The sequence below is a fragment of the Anser brachyrhynchus genome, assembly GCF_964034855.1.
Source record: "Anser brachyrhynchus genome assembly, chromosome: 10".
In the NCBI taxonomy this organism is placed as follows: Eukaryota; Metazoa; Chordata; class Aves; order Anseriformes; family Anatidae; genus Anser; species Anser brachyrhynchus.
Genome location: NC_137705.1, coordinates 18,987,229 through 19,001,098, shown reverse-complemented (window position 1 = coordinate 19,001,098; position 13,870 = coordinate 18,987,229). Strand labels below are relative to the sequence as shown.

General features: G+C 36.4%; 1 protein-coding gene across 6 annotated transcripts in view; it reads right to left on the bottom strand.

Annotated features, from left to right (window-relative positions):
* Positions 1-13,870, bottom strand: part of ATG7 (autophagy related 7) — a 112,214-nt gene that overhangs the window by 34,495 nt on the left and 63,849 nt on the right. Inside the window, exon 19 of one of the 6 annotated variants that reach the window (XR_013955726.1) lies at positions 4,381-4,524. The exons of the other annotated variants lie outside the window; for them this stretch is intronic. The gene's annotated coding sequence lies outside the window, so the exon portion shown is untranslated. The remainder of the gene's footprint in view (positions 1-4,380; positions 4,525-13,870) is intronic. 6 annotated transcript variants of the gene reach the window in all.

The following is a 13,870-nucleotide window of genomic DNA, read 5'->3' as shown; positions in this document are numbered from 1 at the left end:
GTAAGTCAATAGCAAAACTTTCTTTGGCTTCATGATAAGATTTTCAGCTTTTCAAAACTGGTTTTGTATGTTTATTACTACCCACAGTTTCAACATAGTTTAGACATGTTCAACAGAGGTACGAGCTTCATTATGTCAAGTACAGAAAGTGGCAACAAGCAAAGAAGCTGTCTAAATCCAAGTACTGCCTATCACAGTTACTTTTAAGGAAAAGAGGTTTACACTTGATATTAACTTACAAAAAAATTGCTGACAAGCATGACCAGAAAGGTTATGGTCAGCTCTGCTCCCAGAGATTTAGGCACTGGGCAGTCCTACCACGCCCGAACGTAGGCCCCAACTTGATACATAACATTCTATATTAATGAGTAAATGCAAGAATTATAAAAAAATCTTGGTCACTTCCTAGCAGAAGAAACCACTAGAATTGTGAGCATAAATTACTTCTTCAGAAAGAAGGACAGAGATGGGAACAACACTGTCTAGTAGGATTTATTTTTTTTAATTTGGAACAGCATTTTTTTCCCAAAGCTGTTTGTCTTGACAAAACAGAAACAGAAGCTTCCCTACAGGGAAAATAGTAGTCTCACACCAGAGAAAGCCTTAATAAGTACCAAACTGAAGTCTAACAAAAAGTAGCCTTTTTTTCTTGCGTCTGTATCAACATACTCCACAATTTTGGAAGCAGTATTCACGAACAGTCGTTGTGGATGATAATACTTGTGATCTAATAGCATGTCCTATATTTAAAACCAACGAGTTGGAAAGTTTCTGAGCATGGTTAGTTATGTGCAAAATTCTCTCTCTTGTTCCTACTGCAGCAAAACCATTCACTCTTTCATGCCATCAAGTGTGAATAATCCACAAATTAAAATCAGTGTTCAAATTATTTCTATAAAGATGGTAGTAAGAAATTTCATTAAGCAATACAATCAAGGACTACTTTTATTTTTGCTAACACAAAAGCATAGCCAAACACATTAAAATTCCTATTATAATTAAGTACTAAACAGGAAAGCTAGTTATGAGATTTAAATGTGGCTTAAACGTTTTGAATGATCAAAACTTTCAGAAGTGCAGGCTTATTGAAAAACAAGAACTAAGCCCGGTGATAGATTTATGCATGAACTACAATGCTTGTATGCTCTTCTCTAAGAATTATTATCCTTTTGCTTAGATTTATAGAACAAATCGGGTTTGGGAACAACTTTACTGTAACCCCCACACACACCAAGCACGGACAACTAAACCAAGCTGCTCAGGCTTTGCTCAGTCCAATTCTGAACATCTCCAAAGTCTCAACCTCATCCATGGTCCAGTATTTAACCACCCTCATGATAACAAACAGACGAAAAACAACCACCTTTTTCCTCACAAGAAATCAGAATTTCCCATGCTGCAGCTGTCCTGTCACTGTGTGCTTCCAGGAACAAGCCATCTGTTTTCTCCATACACTCCCCTCAGGTGCTTGAGCGGGCAGGAGGATTTCCCCCTCACCTTCCTCTTCACAAGGCTGAACAACTGGCTTGTCTCAACATCTCCTATGCCACATGCTCCTACACTTGAGTTGCTTTGGTGGCCATCAGCCTCTGTGTTGTACTGGGGAGCCTAAACCCAAGCCCAGCGCTCCAGATGAGGCCTCACCTCCTCGCCCTGCTGGCTACACTTCCATCAGCACAACTCAACGCGTGGCTAGCTCTCCTCACCTCACAGACGTGCTGCTGTTCAAGGAGCTGCTCATCAGTCTTTATTTTCAGGCAGACATTTGAAAGTTAAGAGCAATATTAACAACTAGTAACATGAAAAAGAGATCGAGTAAAGCAGTAAGAATGCCTTTCAGTCAACTGCTGTTTGTCAGGGCCTATTTTTCCAAATGAGGAACAACGTGCAGAGGCGGAGGAGGATGGCTACTGAAGCACTGCAGTGCCTGACGTTACAGCAGGCAGAGCTGCCAAAGTACCAGAGCAGATAAAATTGGCTCTCCTCTCGTCAGTCCCAAACAGCTTCAAGTCTCCTGAGCAATCAATCGGTGTCTGCTGAAATCTAAGATTCTCTCTTGGGGTCTCATTTACTGGAGTGCTGCAAAAATAGTTTGCAAGCAACTGTAAAGGAAACTCATCATTTTAAACCTTCTCCTCAGCCTGTTCTGTCTAATGTCACTGTCCTCACTCTCTAAAGAATTACTCCCACTAGAAAGGAACCAGCTGCAAGCTCTGAGACTTCTTTTGACACGTCAAGAAATGAACCAAGGCTAAAGGCTGATGTTAGCTGTAACATTTCACACCCTTAGTAGATATGTCAGATTGACTACTTTACTACTGTGCAATTAAATATTTTGTGTGTAAACTATCAGTAAGAAATTATTGATTTGGTGTCCCACTGCTTAAATTCACCATTTTGCCTTCCCACATTTGCCAGAATTGCATACTTAGGAAGACAAATTTTGTGTTGCAAGTGCAGTGCCCTAATTAGCTTTGTGGGGTTATTTAAAAAACAAACAAACAAAAAACTACCCCAAATATTATGAGAAGTTTTTCTAGAATGGTTCTAGAATAAAGACCTCTCCTGCTTGCATTGCTATTTTAATGTAAAAATCTTGTTGCTTCACCATATTCATTAACTGGCTACTACAGTCAACTATTGCTCTGTAAAATTATAAATGTTTATGGTTAAACGTTATTAGTAGCAGAACTTTTCTTCACCTTCATACAAATGAATCCTGCTTGTAATTAGAGCTGTTTTACAACATGCCCCTTGTTTGCAAGTTAACCTTGATCTTCACTGGAAAGCAGATTTCAATACCTATTCAAAGAAGTGACTTCCCCATAAACAATACCATAATAAACACTATAGTAAATGAAACAATGGACAGGTATAACTTTTTTTTGACTACAAGGAAAAATTCAGTCAAAATAAACAGTTAAGAGCTTGTTTTATTTAGTTAAGACCAAGTCCAAATAAGGAAAGGCACACATTCAATTTAAGATTATTGTCCTGCAAACAGAAAAAACAGTATCTTTAAAGCCAAATTGTATTTGAGTTTTTGCTCCAAATTTTAAAATATACAACACATTTCATTAGGGAAATTCCCCAAAAGAAACCTTGCACACAGTCAACAACTATCGCATGACTGATAAATATTTTTCTGTTTAAGACAACTAAACCAAAAATAGCATGAAGGTACAAATACTTCCAAAAACCAGCAGTTACTAGGACTTTTCAAAAAAGATTTTACTGCCTTCTTCGTTTTCAAAACACTGCATATAATAGAGCACATGCAACTATATTCTAATTTGCTGGATTTTAGAGAACATCTTACATAACTCAAGGGATTGCGAGTATCTCTATAGCTGTCTGGATGCAAAACAAAAACCACCCCACCAACAAGGAATTCCATCTTTCTTTATACCACTTTCAGAAGGACCATATTGCCTCAGCTACCATTTTGATTCCTAGTTAGTTAGCAAATTAACTAAAAAGTCAAAAACAAAACAGAATCAGCCTTGTTCACATCCTGGCAGTCTAGAAGCACACACCTACAAACAATCTGTGGAAAAGAAAGTGGAGGCGGAGGGAGGCATTGGCTCCACATTAGCTTGGATGCCTATTCAATACCATTGCTTCTCTGGAAATGCTAGCCAGATACATCTATGACAATTTCTCATAACTTAATTACAAGTCTTGCAAGTAAGTTTACCTTCCAGTTGTATGTCCTAACTTGGTTGATATTTTAAAATTGCTTTCTTATGATGCACCCAGGGAAACAAAGACAAGCAAGGGCTACTGTGTTTTGAAGAGCTGGAAGACATTTGTGAAGGCATAAAGACCTGAAATTCAAGCCAAACTCCTCCTCTTTTTTTCTTTTACTCAAATATTTGATGAATAACACCATCAGTACCCAGAAAATGCTAAGCCTCTTGGATCAGCTAATGACTCAGAGGGCAAGATAACCTGCTTTTTTCAGGTATAGTTTATTTGCCTGACATTTCCAAAGACTCACGGTACATTGTTTAAATCATGAGACAACACTCTACAAACATGAAGCCAAATGAGTTCGGCTCAAGTATTAACAATAAAAGCTCCCTTCAAATAATAGCTAGCAAAAAATGTCAGACTCAACCCTAAATACTAGCACAGTTTAGGAGCTAAGTGCATACAAAAGCCACTGTCCAAATTTGCACTTAGTGTTATTTTTATCCCATAGTTCAAATATCTGAAGATGAGCACTGTAATACACTGGAATGAAATTTGACTGCTGAACTGAGGAAAAAAATAGATTTAGGCTACTTCCAATAGAACTTTTATATTCAGACCTTTTAAATCCCTTCCTTAGCAACAAAATACAACAAAACATAAATACAAAGCTAATTTATTACCTACATCTTCATTGCTTAAGCTTCTTCTTTTCCCTGCTAGTCATCTGAATGTGTCAGAGTCCCGTAAGAAACTGCATTAGTCAGTGGCCTAAAGCTGCAGTGGCAGTACAAGGTCCCATTTGCTGAAGGGACAATTTATTTATTATACCTGTGCAGAAGGGAGCATATGAAACCAGTTACATTTGAGATATGATAACTGCCAAAGGTAAGACAATGCAATTAGGAACTCGGTTTTGTAAAACTTGCATTCCTGTTTATTAAGTTTGGATTTCTCTTATTTTCCCAAGGAAAAGTTACTGAGGTTACCTGGGAAAAGTCTGCTACATAAGTCAGCTTTCAAGAAGGGAATATGTGATCTTCTTTCAAATTCAATTATGTTAATTACAAAGTAATTTATAACCTGAAGATGTTGACTGGCATTGAATAACTTCAAGGAGTTTAAGATCTTAGAGAAGAGCAGTGCATGTGAAAATTCTGATAGATGTTGAGAAATTCCCCATGGGCTTCACTTCTTAAATCAATCCTTCATCTCCAAAAACACACAGTAGTACTGCAAGCATCATACAAATACTTCAGATGTAATCTACTCTAATTCCCTTCCCATTTCAACAGAACAACATCTGGAGCTGTATTTCGTAAAGATATATTTTATAACATATATATAATAATGATAATATGTGTATTTTTTTAAAAAGTTATTAATTAAAATTGTACCTCTTATAATGGCATAGCAACTGTACAGTAACTGCACTAACTGGAACTTGTGACATGAAACAAGAACACCACTAAATACTGTGAAATTCTAATTTAAGCGTTTGAATGTTAATAAAAATACTTAAACTAATTGCAAATAACAGGAATGGAGAAACCCTGTCTGCACTATGGAAAGAACTACAGGAATAAATTAGCATTACAGTTGCAATCATAAATGACCATGCCTAGAAACCTTACTTTACTATAAGTGCATCTCAATAGCAAAGCTTGAATGAACATTCTCCAGACAGCCATAGTCCCTCTTTTGTTAGAGAAGTGAGTTTATGGCAGAAAGTTTTGTGCAAAACACCCTCATAAAAACACATGATATTTGCATAGGAATGGCTTTAACACGATTTGATTAGCAGCAAGATCCTGTAATGCTAGTATGGAAAAAAAGTCTGCTCTTTGCTAAACTTATGGATTGACATGTATATTTCAGAACTAAAATAAAACAAAATATTGTCTAATTCACTATAGATATTTTGTTACATTATTGTCAGAATACAAGCACCCATGTCAAATCAAGTACAAATGCATTTGTAATCAGGCACAGAAAACAGTGCAAAGATGAAATAGATGGTAACTAAACTCACTGGAAAAATACATCTCTTTCTGTTGGACTACAGAAAGAAATCAAAAACGACTGCATGCCTAGCTAAGTATAAGCTGTTTCAATTTCAGAAGCTTTCTATTTTGTAACTAGAACTATCGTAGAGGAAATAAAAATCAGCATTCACTTTGTCTTTTCTTCCTTTTATTTTTTTATAATAGGTTCTGCTTTCTTTCTAGCTTCTCAACGCCCCTAATTATCACACAATCTGCTAACATCAGATGTCTAAACTAACATTTGTGTTTTAGTTATCCTGTGAAAGCAGTCAGGCAAATACATGATTAAATATCTTTAACTATACCCTCTAGTTAAAATAGTTTAAAAGGAAGGAATAGTTGATTTAAGCTTTGCAGAAGCATCGCGGTATCCTAGGAAACCACAGCACAGAATCAAGGAACACTGCATGACAGCAACAAATCAGACAAACAGCAAGCAAACAGGATGAAGAGATGCACATTGCAGTCTACTTTTCTAATTTAAATCGCCCTTCAATTATGCCATAATGCATCTACTAATTAGTAAGAACGCAGTTTGGGTACATGCTAGATTAAAATTATTTATAATGCAAAACACCACACAGTCATGGCACAGCAAGTCCTGATGCAGCCTTAATGAAAATTAGTGCAAGAGCAATACAATTGCATCAAAAGCAGTGGCAAACATCATGCTGGTGCTGCTGAACAGTACATTATACCCAGACCTATTATAATATTCACCACCTGAGAATGTGTGTGGGTGTCAAACAAATACTCTGGAGACATTTCTTCTGATTTCATTCAGTTTGTATTCAATATAATAGGAAAAAAAATGAATTTTCAGAGTGTGGGGTCAAATTCTAGTGAGATACAAAAAGATAAAAACTCAATATCCCAGTGAAGATTATATTTATGCTTGTCAATCATACTAGTAACTAGTTAAGACAAAGAAAACATTTTATTCTTCAAATCATAATCTACTGAAGAAATGCTAAGAAGTTTCAAAAGGCAGAAAAGTTTGAATAAACTTAAATAAAAGTGGATGCTGAAGAACAACCAGAATAAATGCACATCATAAGAGCATGACATCCAAGCAAGGCAAATTCAAATGAAAAAATAAATCTTGCAGAAAACATACTTCACAATTTAAACCATTTCTTTTGTTTACTTTACTGTCTATAAGTAGTTAGTAAGCAATAATCTATACACAGGAAACAAAAAATGAAAAAAGTGAGCTAAATTTGTGTATAATTCAAGGATTAAAAATTATTAAATATTATAACTGGTTAAACAAACGCGTATTAGGACATAACAGTTACCTTTCAGTGTCTCTATAACATTCAATTACATCTCATGTGAACAATAAATATCAGTAACTGATACAGAACTTAATAACAACAGATACTCAGGGATAAACCAGAGTCGATTAAGAAAGAACTTAAACCAACAAAAACTTATTTTGACTGAGATGACTAGCTGGATTGCTTGAAAAAGCATTAATACTTTATTTTTATTTTTGTGTGCAGGTGTGTGTGCAGCTTTCAGGACGCGTAGCTTTGTCACCTCCCTATAAAGTGGAAGCGGTTATGTACGACAAGTATTTGGAAAAATTCAACATAACACTGCAATTTCACTCGTTTCTGATGTTTTCTTCATCTTGCCTCAGGAATTGCTGTTTTCCATTTTACTCATGGTTGTGTCATGTATCAGTTAAAACGAAAAAGAATGTGGAAGCTTTATGAAATGGAGGTTCACTACCTATGCTACGACAGCCTATGTTACAGCAACTGAATCAACACCTACCTGATATAAATGGGACATGCTCGAAGGAAAGCACTCTCACTAAGGGCACTGACAATGTGAACTCAGAGCAATCCACGTTTCACGTAGATGTGTTCTTCAGAGCTGTACTAGCTGAGGTTCCAATCAGAGTCTGTTTTTTTCTTTCCTCTACAACAGGCCTTTGAACACTCTCCCCAGCAAGGAACATCCTTGTCATTCTCTAAGATCTTTCTTTTCTTACAAGGTGTTACTCTAGGGCATGTGCACTGAGAAAAGGTTGTGATATTGGCTTTTAGTCAGCTTGGTTGCATCCTAAGTCTTGTGTTAGACAGACTACAGTCCCACTCTGCCTCGCGCAGAGCAATGCTGAACTAGAACAGGACTCGGCTAACAGACATGCAGCAAAAAGGAGGCAGACATGAGACAGGTGACGCACCCTGGGTCGCAGCACAGACCTAACTGTGGCCACATTGCCTACGTGCTTTTCTTCTTGGAAAAAAATAATTCACACGTCTGTCCTCAGCTCCAACACCCCTTAAAAACCCCACTAAGCATGCAGAGTTGGGAAAGAAGAGGGAGGAGGCCTCGCCGCCATTACTGTAAAAACCAAAGGTGCATTCAGGCTCCATTTACGAGAGTTAAAGCAGCCTTGCATGAACCATATTGAACCAAAGCCATGCCAAATATTTACTGAACACAGAAATACCTCTAGCTAGTTTTTCTCCCGTTTCTAAAAGGTAATGTTCTGGTTATTGATGAGGCAGCCACACAAGCAATTTTCTTTCTTCAAAAGGACATCGGTTGTGGGTCATACACGAGCGCTCAGTCACGCTGCATGGAAGCCTGCTGTGGAGCCACACTGCAGTTCCAGCAGACAAACTTTCAATAAGAACCTTGCTGTTCTCTTCCCTAAAAGGGAACTGATAAACATCTGGTCTTTGGAAATTACTTTGTGATGTTTGGATTTTGTACCAGCAAACTACTTTCACACACTGTGGTATATCATCACATGATATTGTACTTTTCCAAGAAAAACCTAGTAAAATGAAAATACTTCATTACCATGAACTCTTGGTTCTTAAAAGTTACATAATTACTGTGCAATCTCTTATAAGATCTTATTTATTTTAACTTTAATTATTCACTTCAATGAAAGGATTATTTCATAAAACAAATCTTTTCATTTAAAAAAAATCTTTTTTTTTTCTTCTCTGTATATATTTTGTTTACCACATGCCAAACTGTTATTTCATGTATGTGAAAAGAAAACTGGATTGAATACATATGAAATAAACTATTGGCAAAAGAACTGCATGGGCTTGCCATTGAGAAGATTAGATTCACAAGAAATGCCTTTTACTTTTTCCAAAATCAACAAAATTATTAAACAAAAAAAGTCATAAAAAGAGAATGAAAATATTTGTTTGAAAAAGGATTTTTCAGGTAACTCTAAATTTCAAAGTTATTTAATTATTCTTAAAAGACTTACACATTTCAATCGTATGTTCACCAGAACACTACGGTTCACCAGACTGAGTAAACTCAGAAAAATATGAATTACTCTTTTTTTAATTAAAGTTTCATTTGAGAAACTCAAAGACTATATTACGCACTTGTTTAGTAACACTGAAAACTCCTAATTATGCCACCAGCAATTCTGAGTAGACTCTGTAGAACGAACACTTAAAGTCTTCATCTTTCATTAATTTTTATTCAATCTTGCATTGTGCATAGCCTAAATCACAATCTATTTTGGCCAATAAGGAGCACTGTATTTCCTTAATTTGAGAAATCAAGAGATAGAATAGATTAAAAACCAAAGTTCTGATATACTGTATGATTCACTGCAGACTAATAGTTAATTTCAAGAGAGGAATTTGTTGCACATACAGTGTTTGCATCTCTTCAGTTGTAAGCTGTGGAATAAAATTGTTTTCAGCCAAATTCATGCTTGTAAAATTTTAAATGAAATTATTTCATTAAGCAGCTTCATCTCAAAAAACTGGCACAGATTCAGGTTCTAGAAGAGTTCTGTAGGTGCAGATTTTCTAACAGGAATCTCGAAGATGGAGCACAAGCAGAGAAGGCATACAACTTTGGGAGAAAAAGTAATGTAAAGCTGCTACACAGTTATACTGTTCTGAAGAAATATTTTCTAAAATTGATTCTATTTATCATGTATATTCTTTATCTGTAATGTACCAAGAATCAGATTTAACTATACCGTCGGCTATTTTATGATATTCCTCATCCAAAAGAGTTCAACTACACAGCTTAGGCAAGTTACCATTTCCTTTGACTTCATAACAACCAAAATTAAATGATGCACATATCTATGAAATACTCGCTTTTAAAATCATTTTAAAGCTAGTAATTTTCTCATTTTTTTTCAGATCTTTACAGGTGGAAAAACACTGAAAGTGAGTTTGAACTCCCTGACAAAAGCCACACAAAAGCAGAAACAAAACTTGGATTGGATTCAAGGATCATCCCTGATTGCTCCTTTTCTGCTAGAAATGCACATTCTATTCCAAACCCAAAAGAAAAACAAAAGATGTGAGAAGGTTTATGACAAATTAAAGTGTCCTTTTTTGCCTGTCCTGAACACAGATTTTGGTTCAAAATTAGTTATTATGCAAAAAGTCACACTTCCACAACACAGCACAAAATACAGTCAGATTAAAAAGCTTAAATGTTTTGTTAGCATAAATTGTTGCCTTTCAACTATTTGGTTTCTCCTCTCCCATAGTAGCTCTGAGAAGATCCTAGCAGGTATGAACATGCTCTCTTTTAATTACAGAACTGGATTACTGTTGTAACTGATTCCCAGTTTCAGCAAATTATAATCAAGTACCCATTGTGCATAGCAATCATTTAATGGCCGAAAAACCATAATAAAGAAAGCTTTAATGAAGAAAGCTGGAAACTTGCCAAAATTTTATGGCAGTGCACTCAAAAAGAAAGAGTTATAATCTGTATTTAAGATTAAGAGAACCTTTTAATCCAGATGGCCAGAATTAAACAAGGCAGTGTAGGCAAATTTTGATCAAAAGCTTGTACAACATGAAAGTACTGAAATTCCCCCAGTAAACGACTGCTAATTATATAAGAGGCTGCATGTTCATTTTGTATTGCAAAGAACACTGAGGAAAATACAATATGAACGTGTTGCTTCCTCTGTGATAATTCACTTTCTCCACTAACCTTTTTAATGGCAAGACATTTATTCGCTGCCATTTATTTGAGGCAGTTCCATAACAAAATTTTAATGGAGTTTGCAAAATGAATTACAAATTATTTCAGATTAGTATACACGTACTTTTAAGATACAGCTGAGTAAACTAAAGCTGCCGCAACAGCAACTTGAAAAGGCTTAAACCTAGTTTCAATATTGTATTATTAATACTGATGACATCCAAGTTTCAATTTGGTCTCCTCTCCCTTAATTCACTGGAACTGCTGACACACTATTTAGTAACGTTAGCTTTCCCCAATTCATGTCCCAGTCAGCAGAAAGGACACGAGATTTCCTCTTTTGCATACACCCCACTATAAAGGGACCGTTCATCCCTGCAGACGTGTCGCTGGATGGGGCGGACGGGACTGCCATCCCTACGGCTGCTGGGAGCCTTTCCTCCTGAGCCGGACAGCATCATCCGGGATCAAGAGAATTCATATCCAGAAACTGCAGAGTATTTCTAAATCCCTAAAACTAAAATTATCCTTCAGCAACTAAGAAGTAAACATATTGCTTTTTATACAGCAATATAGAAGTAATAGATTGTTTTTTAATGGCCTTCTTTCTGCTTCCACTGGTTACATCCAAACACCAGAGTGCAGAAGTAAACATGGAAGATTTTTCAGCTCCTCTATAATAAAAATCCATACCTTCTGCAAAGGCTTTTTATGTTGTTGAAAGAAAACCTCTAGGATATTTGTTAATGAACCAGAAATGAGAGAATTCAATAAATCCTGAAGTTACACAAACCCAGCAACTCTTACCCACTCAAAATACCCAAACGAGAACCCAGTTTGTACAACTACTTATTCTGGAGCTTACACTCACTTCTTTGATGTTTTTGCTGAGACCAAGGCAGTGCTGAACCGTGATATAAATCACTTCGTCATAGTTATGAGTCAAGAAAACTGATTCAGTCCAAACAGTGAGGACGCCCCTGTGAGGAGCTATGTAACAGAGACACTGCAAATCCCAATGTCTACAGAGCAGCACTGCTTCGTAGCATCTTGCTCCCTTCCTGAGCCCTGTGAACATCCACCAGCAGACCGTGATCTGTCACCTCTGCATGCTGATGCTATCCCTGTGCTGCTCTGGAAAACCGCAAAGCGATCTGCTTTTTGACAGAGTGACTTTTTGCATTTGCTTAATTAAGGTGGTTTTAGTTGGAAGGAGATCACTGTATCTTTGATTTGTATTTTTTCATTTTATGATTTTCTGACAGAAGTAACCTTTGAAAGTCTGCCAGGCTCTCTTAAATGAAAAAGAACCTGTAAAATCAGATCAGCCTAAGTCTCTGTATTGATCTCCACAGTTACTCTTTATACTTCTGCTATTCATGTGCAAATACAACAGAAGGCTTTAGTTATCTCTGCTAACTCATCTCCTGTTCCCACTTACAGAACAGGGTCCGCTTGCACACCCCGGGCAGCACAGCACTGCAACTTTTCTGCAGTTCCCAATTCTACTTAACAGATTAAAGGAGCTGAGAACATGACGACACACAGGTTTGACAGAAGAGTGGAAACTAAGGCTGAAGTGTCTGTCTGAAATCCCAGGCAACAGGTTCATACTGGCTGCATAACATTTTTCCATTTCTAAGTGTTGTAATTTCCCCTGTGAGCTCACTCGGGGATAGCTTAACATTATTGACACAAATCAAAATCAGAAAAAATATTGCAGCAGCTGAACATGATCTGAATTAAAATTGTACTTGTGGTGATAACAGGATCTCTTGGATTGTTTGCAGATTGTGCAGTAGAAAGCAAATCTTGTCCAAAAGCAACAGCGAGAACTTTTATAGGCATGCGACTCTGACTGCTATCCCTTGGGCAATGAACAACCGAATGATGTTAATTTCCCCTTCCCCCAAATTTTTAAAATTAAACTTTTCTGCAACTATCAACAATATCAGGGTTTCTACTGCACCAAGACATGTTGCTGTCACACCAATGGTGCACTGGTTAATTGTGCCAGTAAAATATGAACCACTACTTGCAGTACCTTACACAGAGAGCTGCAAAAGCCAATACCAACACTACTACTATTATGGCCAACTATCAGATACAGCAACCCTTTTAACCCAGAAAAGAAGCAAGAAAAAAAAAAATCACATGTGAAATTTATTATTAATGAAAAATACAGAAGGAAAACTAATTGAGGAAAAAAAGATCTAAGTAGCTAAAACAACTGCAAAATAATGAAATAAAAATGTAGAAAGAGAACAGCTGGCCTGTGTAACTGAACTATTCTGGCTCTTCTTCCAGAACCTGTGGAAATCCATGAACCAATACCATGCCTGGTCCTGTATCTGCAGCTGCTGATGGAACAGCATTTAGTCATGGTCCAATGCTCTGCTCTCAACTAAGAGAATTCTTATTACAATTAAATTAAACATTACAAAATGCCATGCTGAAATAAACATCGGAGAGCAAATTAATGTAAAATACACATTAAAACGTCGCCCCAAATCATTGTATTGTTTATTTGTGGAATGCTTGCAATTGTTTTTTAAGGGAGTCATAAAAATTCCTCACTCACCAGGACTGCGTTCATGAGGGCAATGAATTTCCAGAGGACCTGATTTTTTATACAACTCAAGAGAAATATTTTTGGATACAAATTAAAAAAAAAAGTTTTAAAACTAATAGTTTTATTCCTTAAACTGAGCAGAAACTTGCCTGAAACATAAACAATGAAAACTGAAAAAAAATAAAGACCACAAGTCTTGTAACCTAAATACAATACCCATTGTCTGGACTTCCTTATTTCCATGAAGAACATCTGATTTTCATTTTGGATTAGAACATTCAGCTAAAATTACTAATATAGTGGGATTCAATTTAATTTAATTGCAAAATTTCAAGGAGAACAACTTTAGCTATGATCTGATCACTGTTCCATAACCGAATTCACATTCTAACTCTGGAAACAGCAATTCTAATCTAATGTTGAATCCTCGCTGAACAAAGTTTTGATGATCTCAGAGTGAACAGTAGTTCTCGTCAGAAAAAACAGCACATAAAACTCAGATCAACTGGCAGCTTTTGTCACTGCTTAGCCAGGGAAAATTTGGCTAGCAGCTCGCTATCTTTGTAATTCCAAGAACTTCCAGTATTTTTCTGTGAAGAGATAC